Consider the following 24,434-nt stretch of genomic DNA (forward strand, 5'->3'; position numbering starts at 1 on the left):
TTTATCTTGCACAGTCCCTATCTCCACTGCCTAGCAATGTGTCTAGAATATAACAGATGCTTAATAAACATTTTCTTAATTAATTGAGGAGGATTCGTTTTGCTTTCTAAATTAAAACCTTAGTACACATAATATCTGATGATAGCCATATCTTCTTTTCAGAAACACTGCTTGTATATACCACAACGATGCAAATTCCTACCTTGCCTGAGTGCTTGGCCTGCCATCTTGTTACCAAGGAAACATATTCCAGAATTTATAACCTGACTGATAAGAAAGAACCACCTTTCTCCACCCCTATTTATAAATTTGTTTGTAAAACTCAAGTATATGACTAAGGATCATTTACTTTTTGTTTTATTTTATTTTCTTTATGAGACAGAGTCTCATTTTGTCACCCTCAGTAGAGTGCTGTGGCTTTGCAGCTCATAGCAACCTCCAACTCTTTTAGGCTTAAGTGATTCTCTTGCCTCAGCCTCCTGAGTAGCTGGGACTACAGGAGCCCACCATAACACCCAGCTATTTTTTGTTGCAGTTTCCACTGCTGTTTTAGCTGGCCAGGGCCAGGTTTGAACCCACCACCCTCAGTATATGGGGCTGGCACCCTCCCCACTGAGCCACAGGTGCCACCCAAGAAAAGAAATCTTAAGGCTGGCAATCCAGTGACTTGTTTTAGTTTTAGATTTGCTGTTATCCAGAAAATGCTGTGCACTGCTTGAAGCTTAAGTTCTTTCCCTGTTAATAAAGTGTGTTTGGAGCATATAGTCTTAAGCAGTGAGGATGCTCATATTCTTTTAAAAGTCCATGTGACTTAATGAAGGTATGTAGCCAGGGTGAGAGTGAGGCTGGAGAAGAGAGTATGTATATATTAAAGTTTTTGCTGAGGCTTTGGGCTGAGGGGATTCTTGAAGATGCTGGGCCTGTATTCCCCAGACACTGCCACATGCCTCATGGGCAAGGACTCTGCTCTATGGTTAGGTGGGAAGGCAAGTCCCCAATGTACAGTGACAGGTATATTAATAGGGAAAATGCAAAACTGACATACAAACCTTCTCTGCATATTTTTCTTATGAGCAATTACGTTTTCCAGAATCATTAGATTTTCCTTAGAAACCTTTAGTGGTATATTTTTCAAATTTTTTGACTGTGACCCAAGCACAGTTTGATAGTATCCTCTTCATTCATGAGGGTATTCAGAAGGTATTAGTGCTGCAAGTGTTGGGGTCAGCTTCCTTCCAGAAGTTTATGTTAAAGTTTTAGGGAATAGTCACAAGACTTTCATGTTTATCAGTTAGAAGGAATAGGTTGAAACAAAAAGTTGAGAAACACTTATTTGGAGATCTGGAAGAAACATTAAATTTACTTTTTCACAAATGATTCGTTAGAAGGAAATCAAAGGACTGAATTTGGTTCTAACTGGCTTTTTGAGACGATGTAGTAAGAGTTATTGACAAATGCCAACTAGTTAGGAAGGTTACTGTATATGTGACCTAATAGTGAATCAGCAAACTGACTGAAGATACCTCCCAATGCACTGTACATCTGCAATAGCCCAATATTCTCTGTAAGGACATCCAAAATCCCTGATAAGCTTTCTTATTGTTGATGATATCACTGCAGTGGTTTTGGAAGTTTATCCTTAAAGGAATTTCTATGAAGACTGAAGCTGACATCCACCAGCAAAACAAAAAAACAAACAAGCAAAAAACACTTTCCAGTCTTGACTACAGGCTCTTGGAGCACTGCTATTCCTTTTATCTGAGATGGTTCAATTTTCTAGACCACTTTATACCTGTTAAGGGCAGAAAATGTTAAGTAGAAGAACCATTAAAAGGAAACTATCAAAACCCAAACAAGACCCTAAGTCATTTTGAACTGGTATGGCTTTGATTTTGACAGTAAACTGTAGAGACACAACAGAATTAAGCTTTAACAGTGAGGCTAACACCCTTATTGCTTAATGGAGAAAATCAAACCTGTATATAAAAGACATTTTGATTAAAAGTGAGTGTGCTAAAATGTGCACCTGGGATGTTTGCAAAATTAAAATCAGCTCAAAATTCTAGAGAAACAAGTGGTAGTGATTAGTGCAGGGTAAAACAAATGCCTGGTGAGAAACACCTGGCTTCTCTTGTGCTGAAAGAAGAGTTAAATGGAAACCAAATTGCAATGATCCTGCAAATTATACCTAATCATTACTTCTTTGGCCCTAACTTACAGAAAGAGGAATACTTACTGTATGAACTGGGGTTTTCTGCCTCCTTAACAAAGATAAAGGGAGGATAAAAAGATTTTGTCCCAAGAATGATGTGACTGTCAGAGAATCTGTGGTATCTAGGGAAGGCCTGGCAAAAGCCTCCGGGAATAGGAGCAGGTGGTGGTGAATTCCAGCAGGACAGGAAGATAGAATAGGTAGAATAGGGCCATCCGACTACATCAACTGGAGGGAATGAGTGAAAACAGTGAGAACTAGGATCTGTCTCCAGGTAAAAGAAGGTTGTGTATTTTATGTGGGCAGCTTGGAATGCATGTGAGTAAGACACACCCATTCTCTGCAGAGCACCTGCTTACAACGCAAAGGGATTATTTATAAGGGCAAAGTGGTGGGAGCAAGGGGGCGGGGGAAGCTGGGTGAACCTTTTTTCCCAAGCGCTCTCTATAAAGACTTGTAGCTGTGAGGGCCAGGTGCGGTGGCTCATGCCTGTAATCCCAGCACTTTGGGAGGCAGAGGTAGGAGGATTGCCTGAGCTCATGAATTTGAGACCAGCCTAAGCTACAGGGAGACCCCCCCATCTCTAAAAATAGCCAGCCATTGTGGCGGGCACCTGTAGTCCCAGCTACTTGGGAGACTTGAGCCCAAGAGTTAGAGGTTGCTGTGAGCTGTGATGCCACTGCACTCTACCAGGAAGGGCGACAAAGTGAGACTCTGTCTCAAAAAAAAAAAAAAGGACTTGTAGAGACCGAGAAGCAACCTTTCTAAAAGGCAGGAGTTTCCTCATTTGGCATGTTAAATACAAAATACATTTTATTGCTTCAATCTGATTTTTTCTTTTTCTTTTTTTTTTGGTAGAGACAGGGTCTTGCTCTATGTTGCCTAAGGCTGGTCTTAAACTGGTCTTGAATTCTTGGGCTCAGTGATCCTCTGCCTCAGCCTCTCAGTAGCTGGTTCAATCTGATTCTTGATATGGGAAGGGCAGCATTTTAAAAGGCTTTAAAAGCAACTAAAAATGATTGCCTGGAGGCTCTGAGCACTTCCTTAAAAAGGAACAAGGCAAAGAAAACTTCTGAGTTAGGGAAAAGGGGAAAACAATTAGAGAGTAGGTTTAGGCTAGGTGTGGTGGCTCGCATCCATAATCCTCACACTCTGGAAGGCTGAGGTAGGAGAATCCCTTGAGCTCAGGAGTTCCAGACTAGCCCGAGCAAGAATCAGACCCCATCTCTACTAAAATTAGAAAAAATAAGCCACGTGTTGTGGTGTGTCTGTAGTCCCAGCTACTAGTGAGGGTAAGGCAGGAGGATCGTTTGAACTTAGGAGTTTGAAGTTTCTGTGTGCTAGGCTGATGCCACCGCACCCTAGCCTGGCTAACAGAGTGAGACTTGGTCTCAAAAACAACAAAAAACAAAGATTGAGTTTAGCAAGTGGAAAAAAAGTCACAATTTTTCAGTGAGATCAAAAGGGAGAAAAGTCTAGATGGTTCCCAGTGCTTTTCACAGAGCATGTGCAACATTCAATGAATGTTGCAGAGAGATGACTGGGCAATACAAAATGTTTATTTAAGATCATTGTATCAGTACCCTTTCATCAAAGTTGGCCAGACACCAATCAGACCAAATTTTCAGAACTCAGTTCTAGAAACTATGCAGTCACCAGCTCATCTCCTCACATCTGGAACTCTACTTCCCCAGAGGTGGCACCAGACGGTGAGTCAGGGCTAGCAAGTTTGAGAACCAGTCCAATACTACAGGTATAGGTGATTTCTCTGATTACAAAGGAGAGCTACAAAATTTTGGAATTTAGCCAGTTTCCATAAGCACAATGGTAAGAAAAGAGAGACCAATGTTACCAAAGTCAATAGTCCCTTGCATTTATGTTGTGTCTTGTGTACTGTGGCCTGGCCCCTAGGAGGGTGGCTGTCCTAAGGGCACAAGTAGAAAGCTTAAAAATGCATCTCCTGGAGTTAGCTGGAGAAGTGTAGTATATGCAGCTTCTGCATATACAAGTGAAAAATTTCAAGGTGGTCAAAAATTGGCTCTTGGAAGCATATACCTGAAGAATTGTCTGAGACCCTCAGGAAAAGCCACATTAAGTACACGGAAGGGGACCAGCCATAGGGTGTAGAATACCAACAGAACTAGGATTTGCAAAAAATGCAAGCTGGGTGTGCTGGTAGGTGTATAGTCTAGCTACTCGAGAGCCAGAGGCAGGATTGCTTGAGCTCAGTAGTTTCAGGCTGCAGTGAGCTGTGATCACACCACTGTACTCCAGGCCTGGGCAACAGAGCAAAAACATGAAAACTCTTCTTTAAAAAAAATCCTTGGGGGCGGCACCTGTGGCTCAAGGAGGAGGGCGCTGGCCCCATATACCAAAGGTGGCGGGTTTGAACCCGGCCCCGGCCAAACTGCAAACAAAAAATAGCTGGGCGTTGTGGCAGGCACCTGTAGTCCCAGCTACTTGGGAGACTGAGGCAAGAGAATCGCCTAAGCCCAAGAGCTGGAGGTTGCTGTGAGCTATGATGCCACAGCATGCTACTGAGGGCAACAGAGTGAGACTCTGTCTCTAAACAAACAAACAAACAAAAACCAACAACTTAATAAAAAAATTTTTTTTAAAAACTCCAAAAAACATCCTCCCCCCCAACCCTGAGCTCATTGCCAACATCAGCATCAACCCCAGGACTGTTAACAAAAACCAACAGAGTCCCCTCTACTCTTTGAAGATCTTTGAGGAAATCCAAGCCCCAAGGGGTCTAATTGTTCTACAGTGACTGGGCTGTTGTTTTAGGAATGCCAGTGTCTCACTACAGTGCTCTTGGAACCTAGAGCCAGTTCCTATTCAGCCATTCTGTTGCCTGGCAGTTGCCTACAGACTATTTTTAGTTTTCATGATTGTAGATGATAAAGTACTCTACCTGGTACCTCCCTATGTCCCTCCATTCACAACCCTGTTTATCCAGGAAGGCATAATCATCCCAAGTGTGCAAGGCTTTTCTGGGGTTTCCCAGGAGCAGAAAGGCTAAAGACTGAGCAAAACTGTTTTCCTGATCTCAGCTTAAGACTATGAGGCATGAGGGAGGTCCTGCTGTCTAATATTTATAGAAAACTTGCGCAAAGCTCTAATATACTCAAGAACACAACTATGGCATGATCTTTAGCCTCTGGGGGCCCAGGCTGAGTCTTCATTAAAAGCCGCAATGCTGACTTCCCAGAGAAGCAGAGCAACACTTAAGGAACATCACACCATCAGTGATTGGCTGGTGTGATTGCACTTAGCTAGCAAAGCTTTTCAGTGAAATGGAGAGCCACTCCCTGTTTTCTGCTCAGGGCCCCTGAAACACACATTCAGCCCCATTTAATGCACTTATTACAGCTTGATTATCACCATTTACTTGTTTTTAATTCTAAAAACATTTGCTGAGAACAACCTACTATGTGTCAGGCACAAATCAGGCTTAATAATTGTTGGTAGAATGAACAAATGGAATCTCACTCAGCCTGTAAGAATACCGTATGTGCATGTGTAGGGGGCATAAGTGTAGGACTGGAAAAAAAAGGTGTTGCTTGAGCTAAATTTTGAATATGAGTGGGTGTTACCCCAGTGGATAAGGGAAAAAAAGGCATTCCAGGAAGAGGTAAAAGCACATGCCAAGGCATGAAGCTATATGGGGACTCCATCATGACTTAGATGGTATAAAGCCAGCCTGGGTGCTGGATAGAAATAGGCCGGGAAACTTGCCTTCACATAAGAATTAGCATCAGCTCAAAACTGATTTGAGATAGTATGATTAAAATATTTGTTAGAAACAAATATGTATTTGAATTTAGGGACCCCTCCACCTCAGAGAATTAGATTTGCTGCGGCCAGGACAAAGGGTTTCCCAGGCTGACCAATGAGTACACTGGTTGGCCTTAGGACTCAAAAGGAAACTCTTTTCTACAATCTACAAGCTGGTAGGTGGTGACTGTAGTGAATCATGGGGGCTTTCCCTCTGGGAGACTCATAAGCCTCAAAAAAACAGCAAATAAAAAGAGAGCGAGTCAGCCCACATAATGCTGCTTTAGTGAGAAGACCCTAGTAAGATAAAACATTTCTCAAAACCAAAGAGAGATTATATATGTAAAAGGGCTTTGTAAACTATAACATGATATCCAAATATAAGGTTATGTCATTATTATCATAGGAAGGCAAGGGTGTAGCCAGTTCACTCAAAGGATATAGACAAAAGTAATTTTGGCAGGGCAACGGCAGGAGGGCTTAATGTGGCTGCCAGAGGAGGCACAGAACAGCAGCTGAGTGTCCGTGACATCTGGGAAAAGGCATATTCTATATCAATTCTTGTAGATACTGTGTAGAGCTGTAATTTTTTCCATACTTTTCCTACCTTTATAGTAAATGATTAGAGAAATGTAGGCTGATCCTATGTGAACTCCTCAAGGGTAAAAAACCCTCCTATTTATCTAGCATAGTGTCTGCCAAGTAGCACTTAGTAAATGCATATGAGTCTCTGAGGGAATAGCTGGAAGCAAGGGAGAATGGAGGGGGATGTGATAATGGAGAAAACAATTTTGTCCCCAGCTGAACACTGACGGTCTTGGTTTCTTAGTCCAAAACTGGTAAGCAATTCCGGTCAGAACTTGGTCGTAGAGATTGAAAAGTGGAGTAGATAATGATATTTGCATCAGAAATTAATATATCAATTTGGAAAATGAAGATAGCAGAAACTAAGTGGCACTGCTAGAGAGAGGCATGTGAGACTGAAATATAATAGACTCTGTAGGTAAAGAGAAGAGAAACTATTTACAAAAATATAATCCTTAGGAGCAGGTATAGTGGGGAAAAATGCAAGGAATATGGGAAGTGGGGCTGGAAGGTCTTACTATCCATGTTCAAAGAAGAAATAATACTGTCAAAAAAGTATGGTAGGATGGCACAGGAGCTCATGTCTATAATTCCAGCACTTAGGAACATCAAGGTAGACTTCTTAAGGTTGAATTTGAGATCAGCCTGGGCAACATAGCTAGACCCTTTTCTCTGCAAAAAATCATTTTAAAAAATTTGCTAGGTGTGGTGGTGTGTGCCTGTAAGTCCTAGCAACTCTGAGGCAGGAGGATTTCTTGAGCCCATGAGTTTAAGACTGCAGTGAGCTATGATTGTGCCACTGCACTTCAGCCTAGGTGACAGAGCAAGTTCTGACTCAAAAAGAAAAAAATATATGGCAAATGGTAGAAGAAAGCCATATGAATGTGGTCAGTGAAAATGTGGAAGATCAAAGGTTGAGAAACCCAGACAGTAAAATCCAGACACATTTGTGTACTCTCAAATGAAACTGGGTGAGACATTCTCATTCCTTTGAAGAGAGCATATTTTAGAAGATTAAGGCCACCTGGTGACATCTTTCATGCACATTCTGGAACGATGTGGTTTGCAGACTCATGCTGAGATTGAGAAGAGTTAGACAGCATTCTTAGGATTTTGAAATCTTAATGTTTACCCAATGCTGAACATGGAGAAGGTGGTATTCAAGGTCCAAGATTTGGGAAGAACTTGAATCCACCTAGCAATTTTTTTAGGGTCATGAGAGAGTATGATACTAAGCACCCTCAGTGAAAAGACAAATTTAGGAATAAAACCTCAATGACTAGTCGCTACATTGTAGCAAAAATCATATTTGCAGGCTTGGTCCTTCTGATTTTCTTTAAAAAATATATGCCCCAGCTTATTTTGGTCTTTTATGCTTATGAGAGGGGTTCTAATAGACAGGTGCTAACCAGTATGAATCTTTGTCAGAGTTTACTCCATTGAGCTGTGCTTGAGGTGCCACAACCATCTTTCAGGCAGCCATCATTGATTTTAAAAAAAAAAATCTAACAACGGATAAAGTAGGTGGTTCTGTTTTCTCACTAGCTTGGTCTCTCTCCTCACTATGGGCCCCCAGGAGCCCCAGGAAGCCCCTGCTATTCAAGGAGGATATCACTAGGTTTGGCTGTGTGGAAGAGAAGAAAACTCTTGGTCCAAAGCTCGTATAGAGGTCCACAGCCCTCTGTGGGGAAGTCCATTGCTTGGCCCTCTCAACACCCCATTTTTGGACAATAAATGAGAGTTCATCTTTGGGTGCAAAGTTGAATCCTTTGGATTTAGCTGGAATGAAAATATTAAGGAGGCAAGATGAGAGGGCATTCAGGCGCAGACTCTTTGCACTACCAGCCAACAGATTTCCCATGAGCTTCCTTGGCTCTGCACCTTTTTCAATCTTTTCTTCCTCATGCTGAGGCACTGCTGGGTAAAGTGTCCTGAGTAGTATCTGTGGACTAATGTCTACTGGTGCATGTATTCTGAGAACCACAAGGACAGCATATCATGCTTCCTAAAAGTGATCCTGTCTCTCTTTTCTCTCCCTCATAGATTCTGCAGCTGGGAGGGTGGCCTCAGGAGACTCAAACCTCTGAAGGGCCCCTCTAAGTCCCCAGAGTAAGTCATATCAAAGGCCATACTCAGAGACCTCTCCTCAACCCGGTTAGGTCCAGAGCCACCCAAACACATCATTACGGTAGGGCTGCCAATGAAAGAAGCCACACCCTGAAGTGTTAGGATCAGTTACTGCGACAGTCTCATCTTCAGTTAAACTGTCCTCATCCACTATGTTTTAATTCACATTGACTGAGCATGTACCATCACAAAGCCCTATGCTTGGCAACTTCATGCAAATTATTAACAAACATCCATTCTTTATTCTGCCTCTCCTCAATACTTTTCCAAATATAATCTGAAAACAGACTTCATGATTCCAAGCTTTTTGATCTTGGAAACTGCTAAACCTCTTTGAGTCTCAAGTACCTAATATTAAAAGGGGATAATTTCACAGGCTGTTGTAAGGATTATATGGTATGTTTAAACATTTCCTAGTATAGTGCCTGGCACATTGGTGTTCAATAACCATGTATATCCTTTAGTCCTTCTTTCAAAGGATTTTCTCTCCAGGACCTGATCTGCCAAAGTCAGATATTCTACCTGATCTTAACTGTTTCCTTCCGGATGGTCAATCCCAAAGGCTCAATCTCTATCTTTGCTTCAGAAGCCGAACTGGTGCTCATCCCTCCCTGGGACCCTGTGCATAGCAGTTCCTGCTTCCTCTAAAATCCAGCTTGGGAGCCAAGCTGGCTACCAAGGAAAGAAAAATCCCATGGGGGCGGGGGGCTGGTGGCTGACAGGGAGAGGGGAAATGGAAGGAGGCTGCAGACTCACAAGGCCCCCACCTCTTGGCCATGTTAGAGGGAGACAAGTAAGGGCACATCCAGCCCCACATGGAGGTCAAGGCCAAAGTCCTTGGAGCTATGGGAAGTCACTTATGGGCTGAATGGCAAGATCTCGCTCTCCAGTTAGAGGTTTCTCCCGGACAGCTGTAGGGCACGGTCTAAGATGCTCCTTTTCTAGGGTATTCTCTGTAGGGTTCGTCACCACCGCGCAGGCTCCTGAGGCTCCCCTGTGTCCCACTGAGCCAACTCCAGGGGCCACCCTTGCACTTGCTCTGGTAGTTTACACACATGTCCCTATGGACCGTGCCCTTCACACTGGGGGTCCCCATGGCAGCAGATACAGAGAGCCCTGGAGTCTCCATTGAACAAGGGGTCTTCATGGGGTCAGCTCCCCATATCACCTCAGGGACTCTCCCAATAGGCAGAGTAGTCCCTCAGGGCGCATCCATTTACACAGGAGCCACTTTGGAGGCGGCTCTCACACGAGCACTCGGAGACCCCGCAGGACTGTCCGCAGCCCGCAGCCCCGCCCCTGCCGGACGGGTCCCCGCCACCCCCGCCCCCGCTTACCGGGACCGTCCGGGTGCGGGACGCGGGTCCAGGGCAGGCGGGCTCTGCACCACGGGCCCCGCGCTGCCCTCGGCAGCTCAGGAGCCTGCGTGCCGGACTGAGCGCCGGCAGCAGGCGGCGCGGGCGGAGCAGCAGGCTGAGGCGGCGGCGGCGCGCGCTCCCCGAGCACCCCTGCACCCCGCGGCGCGCGGCAGCGGCGCGTGCGCCCGCGCGAGGCGCCCCGGGGCCGGCCGGTGGGCGCGCTCCGCCCCGCCCCGCCCTCCTGCGCCTGGAGGCGCGGCCCTGGCTCCTCAGCCGGTGACGGGCGCGCGGGCGTCGGGCGCGGTGGGAGCGCTTGAGTGCGGCGGCCAGCTCCTACTTGCTGTTAGGCCGGGTGCGGGTGGGCGCCCCCGCGAGCGCCTGCCGCTGCGGCTCCCGGACTGCGCCAGCCGGCCTCCTGCGGCAAGGTCAGTGCCCGCCGGAGGAGGTAGCCCGCGGCCGCTCTTCGCTTCCGCCCGCACTAAAGCGGAGGCGGGGTCCCAGTGGATGCTGCCATTAGCACGTGCCTGAGCTACAAGGAGTGACTCATCCTGCTGGCCCTACCGGCCATCCATTCAGGTCTCCCTGCCCACCAGCTTGACTTTGGGGAACTCACCTTTGCGGCACCCCGCTGGCCTCCATAGTATCCAGATGAGCCTTCACGAAGTCCTTGGCTGGTCCAACCCGCCCTGTGCCCTGTTTTCTGATATTATCGGTCTTTCATCTTCAGCAGCAGAGCTGTGCTCTCACGTAACCCACTTTTTGCTGCAGCATCCTCATCCTTCATACTATCCAAACAACTAGCTTGTCAGGAGGCCAGCAGTGCTGAGGGCTGTACTGTGTATTACACCAAACTATATGCTTTGAAGAGGGCAAGAAAAAGATCAAGTCCTAAGGCACCTAGGAACTAGTTATAAGGAAATATCTGAGATATAAAAATTAAATGCTGAGAACCTTTCAAAGAATTGTATTTAACTTGCCTTCATCTTCTTGTGCATTCAATTTATATATCTCAAGTACAATTCACATCATTTTTGAGCATCTGGTATTTGTTACACATTCTGGTAGGAGCTGGGTTGGGAGGATGCAAAAAGGGACTCATTTTGCTCTTCACGTGGAATTTACCAGTAGGGGTGACGAAGTAAGTATAGTACTTTGGATTGCTATCACTTTAAAACACAAAGTGTCAGGCACTATCCCAAACACTTTAAATACATTGTTATTAATTTTCACACCATCCTTTTGAGAGAGTGTACTGTTAGTTTCAACATTTTGCCAGTGCTGAAACTCACCCACAAGGGTGAGTAAACAACTTGCCTAAGGTCACCTCCTATGTGATGGAGGTGAGATTGAAATCCAAGTGATCTGACTTTGGACCCCAAGCTCCTAATTATTTTACTGTACTGCTGCTGAGAAAGGAGGTGCTGTAAACCCTTAATATACGAAATTCTAAAATTAGTACTGTTTCTCAGGAACCACTATCCTTAGTTTGCTTGTTGTGAAACTAACACTAAAGAGCAGTCTGAGCTTTCTGTATAGTCTGGGGATCCCCTAACTTCCTTTAGAATTACTTCTACCAACAATTTCAAAGATAGGGGTCTCTGAACTATTTTTATTAATATTAAGTGTTTTATTTCTAGACTGTTTGACAAGCTTATATGGAAAAGGAGGCTATAATAATATCACCACAGAAATCTCTGTTGGTTAATTCCTTCCTTCATTCAAAAAATGTGTATTATATATCTAGAGTATGCCATGCATTGTGCTGAGAACTAGAAAGGATGCAAATAAGAGTAAGACACAGTGCTTTCCCTCAAGGAGCTAGAATCTCAGAGAGGAGAGGAGCACTGTCAGAGAACCATAATCAAAATACAAAAGAGAAAATGAGTTGTGCACAATAGAGAAATGAAATATAATGGAATTCTGAGGTGAGAGAGACAGATTACTTCATGAAGGGAGATGTTTGGATTAAGGAAAATGCATAATTGTTGATATTAAAATATTAATATTAAAATATTAAAAATAATATCAAAGTTTATCAAATTCATTTTCTTATTACATGCCGTTTTTCTCATGTTCAGAAAAGACAGCTTTTACTATATTATGATAATTGTTCAGAGTATGGGAGGTTAGAAACTGCCTGTTTTTTGGAGGTGATCTACTTTATTCCCAGAAGTTGGGGACACAGAATAGAATGATGAGGCATAAGATAATATTTTCAAGGTCAAAGGAATAGCAAAAAGCAAGATGGGAGTGAATAAAGTAGATCTGGGAGGAGCTGGGACCCTGACTACACAAGGTCAAAGTTTGCTAGAGAGTATATTTCCCTGAACTGTCTTCACAAGGCCGGTATGTTTTCAACATTTTTTTTTTTTTTGCATATTCTTTACTTACACAAACATATACCACAAATATTCTGGGATGTCTACGTTTAGATATTTGGTTCCATTATGCCCATAAGTTCTTATCAATAACATTGGCAAATACAGTCACCACATCCAGTGTCTAGAAAATAGAGAATGTCTAGAAAGTAGAGAACATTGTATGTTCAACTAATGTTTAATAAAAAAGGAGTTGGGAGCCAGGCACAGTGGCTCATGCCTGTAATCCCAGCACTTTGGGAGGCTGAGGCAGGAGGATTGCTTGAGGTCAGAAGTTTGACATCAGCCTCAGCAACATAGTGAGACCCAGCCACTTGGGAGGCTGAGGCAGAAGGATTGCTTGAGTCAAGAAATTTGGCTCTCTTCTGTAGTTCATTCCTGCTGAGAGGGGCTCGTAGTTTGAATTGGCCAACTAGAGGATGATTATGATCTTTTTCGTTGGGAGGATGGCTATTTGAGGTGATTGGACCTGCAGAAACACTCATTGCCTTGGCAGGTGAAGAGGCTGTGTTTCCCTGACACCTCAGCCCATTGATGAATGCTGAGGACATGGAGGTGACATGGCACCTTAATGGTCTGGAAGGTGTGGTTTACTATTATGGAAATATCCAAAACAATGTGAAACAGCAGAGACAAGAGTACCAAGGGAGGACAGAATTCCTCAAGGAGAATATCACCAAAGGGCAGGTGGCCCTAGGATCCTCCTGTCAGATGAAGGAGAGTACAGCTGTTCCTTTATAAGCTCCACACCGAGCAGCAGTGCAAAATTCCTAGTGTTGGTCACAGCCTCAGGAATAGCTCCTCATATTCTCATTGAACCTGGTAGCACCAGCGTTCGGCTGACTTGCACATCCACGGGGTGATACCCAGAGCCTGAGGTGCAGTGGAGGGACCTGCAAGGCCGGCATTTGGCACTAGACACTGAGACAATGACAACAAATGAAAATGGCCTGGTTCTGGTGGAATCATCTATCACAGTGTAGGGAAATTCAGGAGGAAGTGTGTCCTGTTTCAGAAGGAACCCAGTCCTGAATGTGGAGAAAGGGTCACACATTGCCATTACATATTCCTTGGTTTCCAGAGTCATTTTCTGTTACTCATTATGATCATCATAATAAGCATCTGTGTCATCTGATGCATACGTGCGAAACCATAAATAACCCAAGGATTGTTGTAGTTTTCTGCCTTAACTTTAAGTCAAAGAATTTATGAAGAAGACACTCCAAAGCAATCAGAGGAACAAGAAAATGAAGCAAATGAGAACTTATCAATTTAAAAAGCTTCTGCACAGCTAAGGACATAATCAAAAGACCAAATAAATAGGCTACCCATAGACTGGAAGAAAATAGTCACATGCTATACATCTAATAAAGAAATGATGGCTTGGCGCTTGTAGCTCAGCAGCTGGGGTACCAGTCACATACACCAGATCTGGCAGTTCAAATCCAGCCCGGGCCAGCCAAACAACAAATGACAACTACAAACAAAAAATAGCCGGGCGTTGTGGCGGGAGCCTGTAGTCCCAGCTACTTGGGAGGCGGAGGCAATAGAATTACTTACACCCAAGAGTTTGAGGTTGCTGTGAGCAACATGGCACTCTACCAAGGGCAACATAGTGAGACTCTGTCTCAAAAAACAAAAACAAAACAAAACAAAACTGATAACCAGAATCCGCAAAGAACTCAAACAAATGAGCAAGAAACAACCAGACAACCCCATTAAAAAGTATTCAAAGGATGTGATCAGAAACTTTTCAAATGAATATATACTAATGACTTAAAAATTCATGAAAAAAATGTTCAACGTCTCTAATCATCAGGGAAATGCAAATGAAAACCACACTGAAATATCATCTAACTCCCATGAGAATGGCTTGTATTAAAATATACCAAGACAACAGATGCTGATATAGATACAGAGAGAAAAGAATTCTGATATACTGTTGGTGGAACTGCAAAGTAGTAAAACCTCTATGGAAAGCTGTATAGAGATACCTAAAAGAACTTGACATACGGGTGGTGCCTGTGGCTCAGTGGGTAGGGTGCCGGCCCCATATACTGAGGGTGGCAGGTTCAAACCCTGCCCCGGCCAAACTGCAACAAAAAAATAGCCAGGCGTTATAGAGGGTACCTGTAGCCCCAGCTACTCGGGAGGCTGAGGCAAGAGAATCGCTTAAGCCCAGGAGTTGGAGATTGCTGTGAGCTGTGTGACACCACAGCACTCTACTGAGGGCAATAAAGTGAGACTCTGTCTCTACAAAAAAAAAAAGAACTTGACGTAGATTTTTCATTTAATCCAGCATTTCCACTGCTAGCTATATACCGAAAGGAAATTAGGTCATTTTAAAAAGAAGACACCTGCACTTAAATGTTTACAACAGAATAATTCACAATTGCAAAGATGTGGATACAATCCAAGTGTCCACCAAATATAGGAATGGATTAATAAAATGTGGTATGTGCAGGCTCAGCACCGTAGCTCAGTGGTTAGGGCACTGACCACATACACCAGGACTGGTGGATTTGAACCTGGCCCAGGCCTGCTAAACAACAACGACAACTATAACAACAACAACAACAAAATGGCCAGATGTTGTGGTGGGTGCCTGTAGTCCCAGCTACTTGGGAGACTGAGGCAAGAGAATCAGTTAAGCCCAAGAGTTTGAGGTTCCTGTGAGCTGTGATGCCATGGCACTCTACCAAGGGCAACATAGTGAAACTCTGTCTCAAAAAAAAAATGTGGTATGTGCATACTATGGAGTACTACTCAGCAATAAAAAGTGGTGGCCTCTTGATAACCAGAATCCACAGAGAACTCAAACTTATTAATAAGAAAAGAACAAGTGGTCCTATTCATTGTGGGCGAACAGAAGCTTCTATAAAGAAGACAGGCACATGGCCTACAGATACATGAAAAAATGCTCATCATCTTTAATCATCAGAGAAATGCAAATCAAAACCACTTTGACATATCATCTAATTCCAGTAAGAGTAGCCCACATCACAAAATCCCAAAACTACAGGTGTTGGCTTGCATGTGGAGAAAAGGGAACACTTCTGCACTGATGGTGAGAATGCAAGCCAATACATTCCTTTCAGAAAGAAGTTTGGAGAACACTTAGGGGTCTAAAAGTAGACCTGCTATTCAATCCTGCAATTCCTCTTCTAGGTGTATATCCAAAAGACCAAAAATCACTTTACAACAAAGATATTTGCACCAGATTGTTTATTGCAGCTCAATTCATAATTGCTAAGTCATGGAAAAGCCCAAGTGCTCGTTGACCCATGAATGGATTAATAAGTTGTGGTATATGTACACCATGGAATATTATGCAGCCTTAAAAAAAGATGGAGACTTTACCACTTTTACGTTTACATGGATGGAGCTGGAACATATTCTTCTTAGTAAAGTATCTTGAGAATGGAAGAAAAAGTATTCAATGTACTCAGTACTACTATGAAATCAATTTATAATCATCTACACTTTCATGTGAAAGGTAAAACACTACTATAACCCAGGATGAAGGAGGAAGGAGGAGGGGGATGGGAGGGGGAGGGAAGAGGCTGGATGGAGGGAGGGTAAACAGTGGGACCACATCTATGGTGCATATTGCAAGGGTAGATGTCAAATCTATTAAATGTAGAGTCTTAACACAATAATTAAGTGAGATGAAGGCTATGTTAATCAGCTTGATGTAAGCATTCCAAATTGTATATAAAATCAGCACATTGTATCTCATAAATGCATTAATGTATACACAATTTATGTATTTATGACTTAATAAAAAAATTAGAAAAGAAATAAAGCCCCAGCCAAGGGGGAAAAAAAAAAGAAATTTGAGTTCAGTGAGCTACAGTAATGCCATGGCACTCTAGCCTGGGAAATAGAGTGAGACTGTCTCAAAATTTTAAAAAAGAAAGAGTAGGGAAAGGCAGAGAGGAGCAATTTGATAAGAAACTCTGAATTCGTGGGCATTTTAATATGGTAGGTAATAGGGAGCCTCTGTACATTTCTGAGCTGGATGATAGCATTTTAAGGACCATTCTGAGTGTTCACAAGAATTATCTTTTAGATAAAGAACAAAATGAGCATGTGTATGATCTTTTTTTGCCAGCAATTTAAACAAATTTTAAAAATATGAACATGAGAATGAGGGTAATTTCTTGTAGGCCTTAGACAGAAACCTGTTGGGATATTGAGCTTGTGGGGTGAGGAGGAAATCAGAACACTATTGATTCCCGTTTTGTCCTCATACCCTGATGGTGACCTCACATAGAAGAGAATCCAGGCAACCTTTTTGCTCACAATGCACATCTCTTGGGACAACTGCCTGGCATAAAATTCCCCTTCAGTGTGAATGGCTTCAGTGCACAGGACCAAAACCCCAGTGGCCTCAGATTTAGGTCACTTACCCCTTGATTGCTGCCAGTTGATCCAGAAGCAGACACCCAACTAAAATTAGTGCAATTGTAGTAATTCTCATAACTTGAAGCTCAGCACAACACAGAGCCTGGGAATTGCTAGACTTAAATTAGTGAGCATGTGTCCTGAAGGGAGGACCCACCTTCCAATCTGACCCCAGAGCTGGGTGAGTCCTTGCTCTTCCCTGAATATCGGTTCTTCTTTTCCTACCAATCCTTTCATGTTTCAGGCAGTCTGTGGGTTTCCACTGCTTACAGACAATGGAATCTTAATAGCTTTCTACTCAGGGCTAATATAGGGCCACAAAACTGTACAGAAGAAGACTCTGGTACTAATTGGAATTTCCTGGTGTGGTGCACAGCTATAATAGTGTTGACATTTAGTAAAAACTTGTATCTTCTCTGCCACAATCCCTTAATACCAGTTCTGCCAAATAAATGCAAACCCTGGGCTTCTTTGTTATTAGAATTGGCATTTGCAAGTCCTGAATATGAGACTGCAAGGGTAAAAATCAAGGAATCAAAGCTTTCATAAAGGGTTCAGGGTTTTCCATTTGGAAAGCTTCATTCTGGACTCTATCCAGAATACTACATTACGTTTAGTTATCATTCCTCTAGGCTCCTCTTGGCTGTAACAATTCCTCAGATTTTGTTTTTGATGACCTTGGCAGTTTCAGGACTACTGGTCAGGTATTTTGTAAAATGTCTCTCTTGGGATTTGTTTGATATTTTTCTCATGATTAGGTGGGGTTAAGAAATTTTGGAGTTTAAGTACTATTGTACATCATATCAAGGGTACATATTACCAACATGAATTATCACTGTTGATGTTAACCTTCATTGCCTGGCTGAGTAGTGCTTGCTAGCTTTCTCCAGTATAAAATATTGTTTCTCTCTTTCCTCTCCTTCTTTTACATACTGAACTCATTTTTTTTTTATTGTTTGGATTCATCAAAGGTACAAAGAATTAGGTTACACTGATTGCCTTTGTTAGATAAAGTCCCTCTTATAATTATGTCCCATCCCCAAAAGGTGTGCCATATACTGTGACCCTCCCTCCTCCCTTCTCCCCACTTGTTCATTCTCCTCTCCCTTGTATTAGTTCATCTACTGCCTTCATATTAGAATTGAATACATTGGAGTCTTGCCTCTCCATTCTTATGATGCTTTACTAAAAAGAATGTGTTCCACCTCAATCCACATTAATACAAAAGATTTATTACAAAGGATGTAATACAAAAGTCTCCATCTCTTTTAATGGCTGAATAGTATTCCATGGTATACATTCACTACAGCTTGTTAATCCATTCCTTGGTTGGTGGGCATTTAGGTTGTTTCCACATTTTGGTGATTTATAAATTGAGCTGCAATAAATAGTTTAGTGCAAGTGTCCTTATGATAAAAGGATTTTTTTCTTCTGGGGAGATACCCAGTAATGGGATTGAAGGATCAAATGGGAAGTCTAATTTGAATCCTTTGAGGATTCTACATACTTCCTTCCAAAAAGGTTGTATTAGTTTGCAGTCCCACCAGCAGTATAAAAGTGTTCCCTTCTCTCCACATCCATGCCAGTGTCTGCAACTTTGGGTCTTTGTAATGTGGACCATTCTTACTGGGGTTAGCTGATATCTCAGGGTGGTTTTGATTTGTATTTCTCTGATGATTAGGGATGATGAGCACTTTTTCATATGTTTGTTAGCCATTCATCTGTCTTCTTTAGAGAAGGTTCTGTTCATGTCTCTTGCCCAGTGATAAATGGGATTGTTGGATTTTTTTTGTTGATTAATTTGAGTTTTCTGTAGATCCTGGTTATCAAGCTTTTGTCTGATTCATAATATGCAAATATCTTTTCCCATTCTGAGGGTTGTCTTTTTGCTTTGTTATTGTCTCCTTAGCTGTACAGAAGCTATTCAGTTTAATTAACTACCATTTGTTTATTTTGTTGTTGTTGCAATTGCCATGGAAGTCTTCTTCATAAAATTTTTCCCTAGGCTGATAGTGTTTTCCCCACACTTTTTTTTGAGGATTTTTATTGTTTATTCCTTAGATTTAAATCTTGTCTCCATCCTAAATCAATTTTTGTAAGTGCTGAGAAGTATGGGTCCAGTTTCAGTCTTTTATATGTCGTTATCCAGTTCTCCTAGCATCATTTATTGAATAGGGATTCTTTCCCCCAGTGAATGTTCTTGTTTGATTTATCAAAGATCAGGTGGCTGTAAGATGTTAGTTTCATCTCATGGTTTTCTATTTGGTTCCAAATGTCATTGTCTCTATTTTTGTGCCAATACCATGCTGTCTTGATCCTTATGGCCTTGTAGTATAGCCTAAAGTCTGGTAGGCTAAGGCCCCCAGTCTTGTTTTTATTGGCTATATGTTTTTTTTTCTGGTTCCATACAAAATGAAGAATGATTTTTTCCAAATCTTGAAAGTATGATGTTGGTATTATAATGGGGATTGCATTGAATCTGTAGATTGCTTTGGGAAGTGTAGACTTTTTAACAATGCTAATTCTTCCCAGCCATGAGCATGGTATGTTCTTCCATTTGTTAATATCTTCTGCTATCTCTTTTCTTATGGTTTTGTAGTTTTCCTTATAGAGGTACTTCACCTCTTTTGTTAGGTATATTCCTAGGTTTTTCATTTTCTTTGAAGCTACTGAGAAGGGAATTGTGTCCTTGATTAGCTTCTCATCTTGGCTATCATTGGCATATACAAAGGCTACTGATTTGTGGACATTGATTTTATATCCTGAGACACTGCTGTATTTTTTGATCACTTCCAGGAGTGTTATGGTTGAGCCTTTGGGGTTTTCTAATTATAGAAAATATAATATGGTCGGCAAAGAATGAGAGTTTGACCTCCTCTGCTCCCATTTGGATTCCCTTTATTTCATTCTCTTGCCTGATTATATTGGCTACAACTTCCAGCACTATGTTGAATAGTAGTGGTGATAAAAGACAACCTTATCTTGTTCCAGTTCTGAGTGGAAAGCTTTCGGTTTTACTCTAGTCAGTACAATATTAGCTGTGGGTTTGTCGTGGATGGCTTCAATCAGTTTAAGAAATGGCTGCCAGCTCGGCACCTGTGGCTCAAGCGGCTAAGGCACCAGCCACATACACCTGAGCTGCAAGGTTCCAATCCAGCCCAGGGCCCGCCAAACAACAATGACGGCTGCAACCAAAAAATAGCCGGGTTGTGGCGGGCGCCTGTAGTCCCAGCTACTTGGGAGGCGGAGGCAGAGACTTGCTTGAGCCCAGGAGTTGGAGGTTGCTGTGAGCTGTGATGCCACGGTACTCTACCCAGGGCGACAGGTTGAGGCTCTGTCTCAAAAAAAAAAAAAAAAAAAAAGAAAGAAATGGCTGCCAATGCCTATATTCTTCAGAGTTCTAATTAGAAAAGGATGTTGAATTTTATCAAATGCTTTTTCTGCATCTATTGAGAGGATCATATGGTCTTTGTTTTTGCTTCTGTTGATATGGTAAATTACATTTATGGACTTGCATATGTTAAAGCAACCTTGCATCCCTGAGATGAAACCTACTTGATTGTGATGTATGACTTTTTTAATGATAAACTTTAATATATTGGCTATGATTTTATTGAGAATTTTTACATCTCTATTCTTTAGTGAAATTGGTCTGTAGTTCTCCTTTTTCGTTGGGTCTTTTCCTGATTTTGGTATCAGGGTGATGTTTACTTCATAGAACATGTTGGGGAAGATTCCCTCTTCCTCAATGTTTTGGAATAATTTCTGCAGTATGGGAATAAGCTCTTCTTTGAAGGTTTGATAGACATCTGGTGTGAAGCCACCTGGACTGGAGCATTTTTTTGTTGAGAGACTTTTTTATTGTTTCTTTGATCTCAGTGCTTGAAATTGGTCTGTTCAGGAGATCTATTTCTTTTGGATTAAGTGTAGGGAGAGGGTCTGATTCCAAACATTGATCCATGTCCTCCACATTGTCAAATTTCTAGGCACAGATTTTCTTGTAGTATTCAGAAACAAACTTTTGTATCTCTGTGGCATCTGTTGTTATTTCCCCTTTATCATTTCTTATTGAGGTTACTAGGGATTTTACTTTTCTATTTCTAGTTAGTATGGCCAAAGGTTTATCCATTTTATTTACTTTTTTAAAAAACCAACTTTTTGTTTTATTAATTTTCTAAATGATTTTTTTGTTTTCAATTTCATTAATCTCTGATTTAATTTTGGCTGTTTTTCTGCTGCTGGGTTTAGGGTTAGATTGTTCTTCTTTTTCCAATTCCATGAGATGGTTTGTGGGTGTGCTGATGCACTCACTTTCTGTTTTTTGAAGGTAGGCATCTAGCACAATAAATTTTTCTCTCAGGACTGCTTTTTCTGTATCCCAGAGGTTTGGTAACTTGTGTCTTCATTGTTGTTATGTTTAAGGAAATTAACAAATTCCTCTTTTATCTCTTCCTGAAATCAACTATCATTCAGCATAAGGTTGTTTAGTTTCCAAGACTTTGTGTGTGGGTGAACATTTTTGTTGGAGTTGAGCTTCACCTTTATAGCCTTGTGGTTTGGGAAAAGACATGGTATAATTTCTATTCCTTTAATTTTGCTGAGGTTTGATTTGTATCCTAAGATGTGATCTATTTTGGAGTATGTGCCATGAGCTAATGAGGAAAAAGTATATTCTTTTGCTTTGGGATGGTTTGTTCTGTATATGTCTATTAATCCCATTTGTTCTAGGGTCATGTTTAAGTCCTTTGTATGCTTGTTTAGTTTCTGTTTAAAGGATCTTTCCAGTTCTGTCAGAGGGGTATTGAAGTCCCTGAATATTAAGGTGTTATGGGATACTATATTGCTCAGACCCCTCAAGGTCTGTTTCATAAATCTGGGAGCATTTAAGTTATGTGCATAAATGTTTAAAATTGAGATGTCTTCTTGTTGTATTGGTTCTTTGACCAGTATGAAGTGTCCACCTTTGTCTTTCTTAACTAAAGTTGCTTTGAATCCACTTGTCTGAGAATAAGATTGCAACCCCTCCTTTCTTCTGATTTCTATTTGCTTGAAACACTGTTTTTCATCCCTTAACCCTGAGTCTTGATTTGTCTTTCAGGCCTAGGTGTGTCTCCTAGAGACAGCATATGGATGGCTGGTGTTTTATTATCCAATCAGCCAGCCTGTGCCTCTTCAGTGGGGAATTCAATCCATTGACATTTATTGGGTGGTGCCTGTGGCTCAATGAGTAAGGTGCCAGCCTCATATACTGAGGGTGGCAGGTTCAAACCCAGCCCCAGCCAAACTGCAACAAAAAATAGCTGGGTATTGTGGTAGACTCCTGTAGTCCCAGCTATTTGGGAAGTTGAGGTAAGACAATCACCTAAGCCCAAGAGTTGGAGGTTGCTGTGAGCTGTGATGCCACAGCACTCTACTGAGGGTGATTAAGGGTGACTCTGTCTCAAAATTAAAAAAAGAAACATGACATTTATTGAGAGTATCAATAAGTGTGGTGTAATTCTATTCATCTTATGAGATAGTTTGTTGTATAGTTTTATCCTTTGTGCCATTGTGGAAGCTAAGCTCTGGCCTTTAGCTTCTAGGTGTTTACTTAGGTGGTGGTCCATTGTAGTGTTCAGTATTGAGATTAGGTCTAAGTATTTCCTGTAGAGCTGGTCTTATTGTGGTGAATTTCCTCAGTGCTTGTATATCTGCAAAAGATTTGATTTCTCCATCAATTTTGAGGCTTAATTTAGCAGGAGACAGAATTCTGGGCTGAAAATAGTTTTGTTTAAGAATGTTGAAAGTGATTCCAGTAAGATTAGCCCATATCACAACATCCCAGAGATGTTGGCGTGGATGTGGAGAAAAGGGAACACTTCTACACTGCTGGTGGGAATGCAAACTAATACATTCCTTTTGGAAAGATGTTTGGAGAACACTTAGGGATCTAAAAATAGTCCTGCCAGGGGGGGAGGCGGAGCAAGATGGCAGCCGAGTAACAGCTTCCTTGCATCTGGGCACCGTGAGTCTGGGGAGATAGGACTCCAAGCATCTCTGGCTGGTGGGATCTGCCTATCATCACTCCTATGAGGATACAGGGAGTCAGTGAGAGACTTCTGGACCCCAAGAGGAGGACTAAAACCGTGGAAAACCGGCAAGTGGTCGCGTGTGTTCTATCCGTCTAAACCCGCCCACAACTGTAAGTTCAGTAGCAGCGAGACTGCAAACCAGAAAGGCCTTACCTGTGAACTGTTTTGATGTCCTTGGACTTGGCACTGAGTTGAACTGCCTTGGGGAAGGCCTGAATGGGAGTGCGGAGAACTTTGGCCATTGTCTAGGGCCCCAGTCTGAGCCGCTGAGCCAGACAGAGCTAATAGTGTTTGGCGGTGGGTCACACGGATCCATTGTCAGTGATCTGCCCCGGCAAGCTCCGCCTGCCGCACCCCCGGCATCAAGCCGTGGTGGGATGGCTCTGTCCGCGTTGTAAAAACTGTGGTAAGGCGGTGGGTGCTCCTCGGAGCGTTGCCCCCAGTCCCCCTGGTTTGCGACAGCAGCGCATAAGTTGCCTAGCATGCCTTTTAGTGAACGTAAGAATTCATGAGGTGCGGCATAAAGGCCTGAATAACCTTTACCCTGAAACCTGTTTGAAACTTGTTTGTCGAGTTGAATGATTAATTGTTGCTTGAATGCCTATAGAAACTAAGAATAAACATAATGATTTACTAATCCATGACTTCATCTACTCTAAGAGACTGAATGTCTCCAAGAGAACATGTTCCCACCATAAAAGTCAGTTAATTGAAACAATGTATCAAGAGAATGCAGAAACGGCGAGTTAAGATGTTCCTACCAGATACCCACTCCCTCTGGCTTCTTATCTCGTTCTTTAAAACTACATTCTTTAGTAAAGTTTTTCTCTGAAATCTATTTTTTCACTATAATTGTTTTCCACACAATTTTACTCATTACTCTTTAAAACTTAAATCTAACACCTAAATCATACACATATAACTCCTATTACATATGAAATCATAATTAAGTGTAATAAAAGAAAAATGTAAAATGTGAACAAAGCAGTCCCACAAAAAAGGAAGGCTTAAACATAGATTAAAGAGAAGTAAAAAAGTAACTGCTGATAAGCAGCAGTCTTTGTTCCCCCTTGCGGGCAAAAGCATTGTGTAAGAAAAGACGGTTGACTACTCACATCTACAAAACTTGATAAGAACTTTGTAAGCATCAGCAAGTCATAAAAATATCTTTTGTGGTCTGTAACACATTGTCAAAAATGTATAAATACCATGCCTAAAATTCAGTAAAGTACAACTGCTTTCTTCATCATCCTTGGTGTGTGGCAGTTTGTCATTTTCCTGCGTCGCCCTTTCAATCAACCTGAGCCGTTCTCGCCCTGAAAGCCCTCGGACTGAGACTCATTCGACTGGCTGCCGCGACAGCTGGCGCCTCGAACAGGGACCTGAAGGACAGGTGATCTTTCTTTTTCTTTCTTTCTCTCTTTTCAGATTGAAGGCGACTCTCACCAGGGAGCTGCAGTCCCGCCGGTAAAGGCTGACCGGTTAAGTGTGAGTAATCAACAGGTACCATGAGGCA

General features: G+C 42.3%; 1 protein-coding gene across 4 annotated transcripts in view; it reads right to left on the reverse strand.

Annotated features, from left to right (window-relative positions):
* PHF24 (PHD finger protein 24) overlaps positions 1 to 24,434 on the reverse strand; it is a 114,070-nt gene that overhangs the window by 15,463 nt on the left and 74,173 nt on the right. For 2 of the 4 annotated variants that reach the window (XM_053569862.1, XM_053569835.1), the window contains exon 1: positions 10,042 to 10,223. The exons of 1 other annotated variant lie outside the window; for it this stretch is intronic. The gene's annotated coding sequence lies outside the window, so the exon portion shown is untranslated. Of the gene's footprint in view, positions 1 to 10,041; positions 10,224 to 24,434 lie in introns of those variants that run through there. One more of the 4 variants, XM_053569852.1, reaches the window with a different exon arrangement.

The sequence above is a fragment of the Nycticebus coucang genome, chromosome 2 (assembly GCF_027406575.1).
Source record: "Nycticebus coucang isolate mNycCou1 chromosome 2, mNycCou1.pri, whole genome shotgun sequence".
Taxonomy (NCBI): Eukaryota; Metazoa; Chordata; class Mammalia; order Primates; family Lorisidae; genus Nycticebus; species Nycticebus coucang.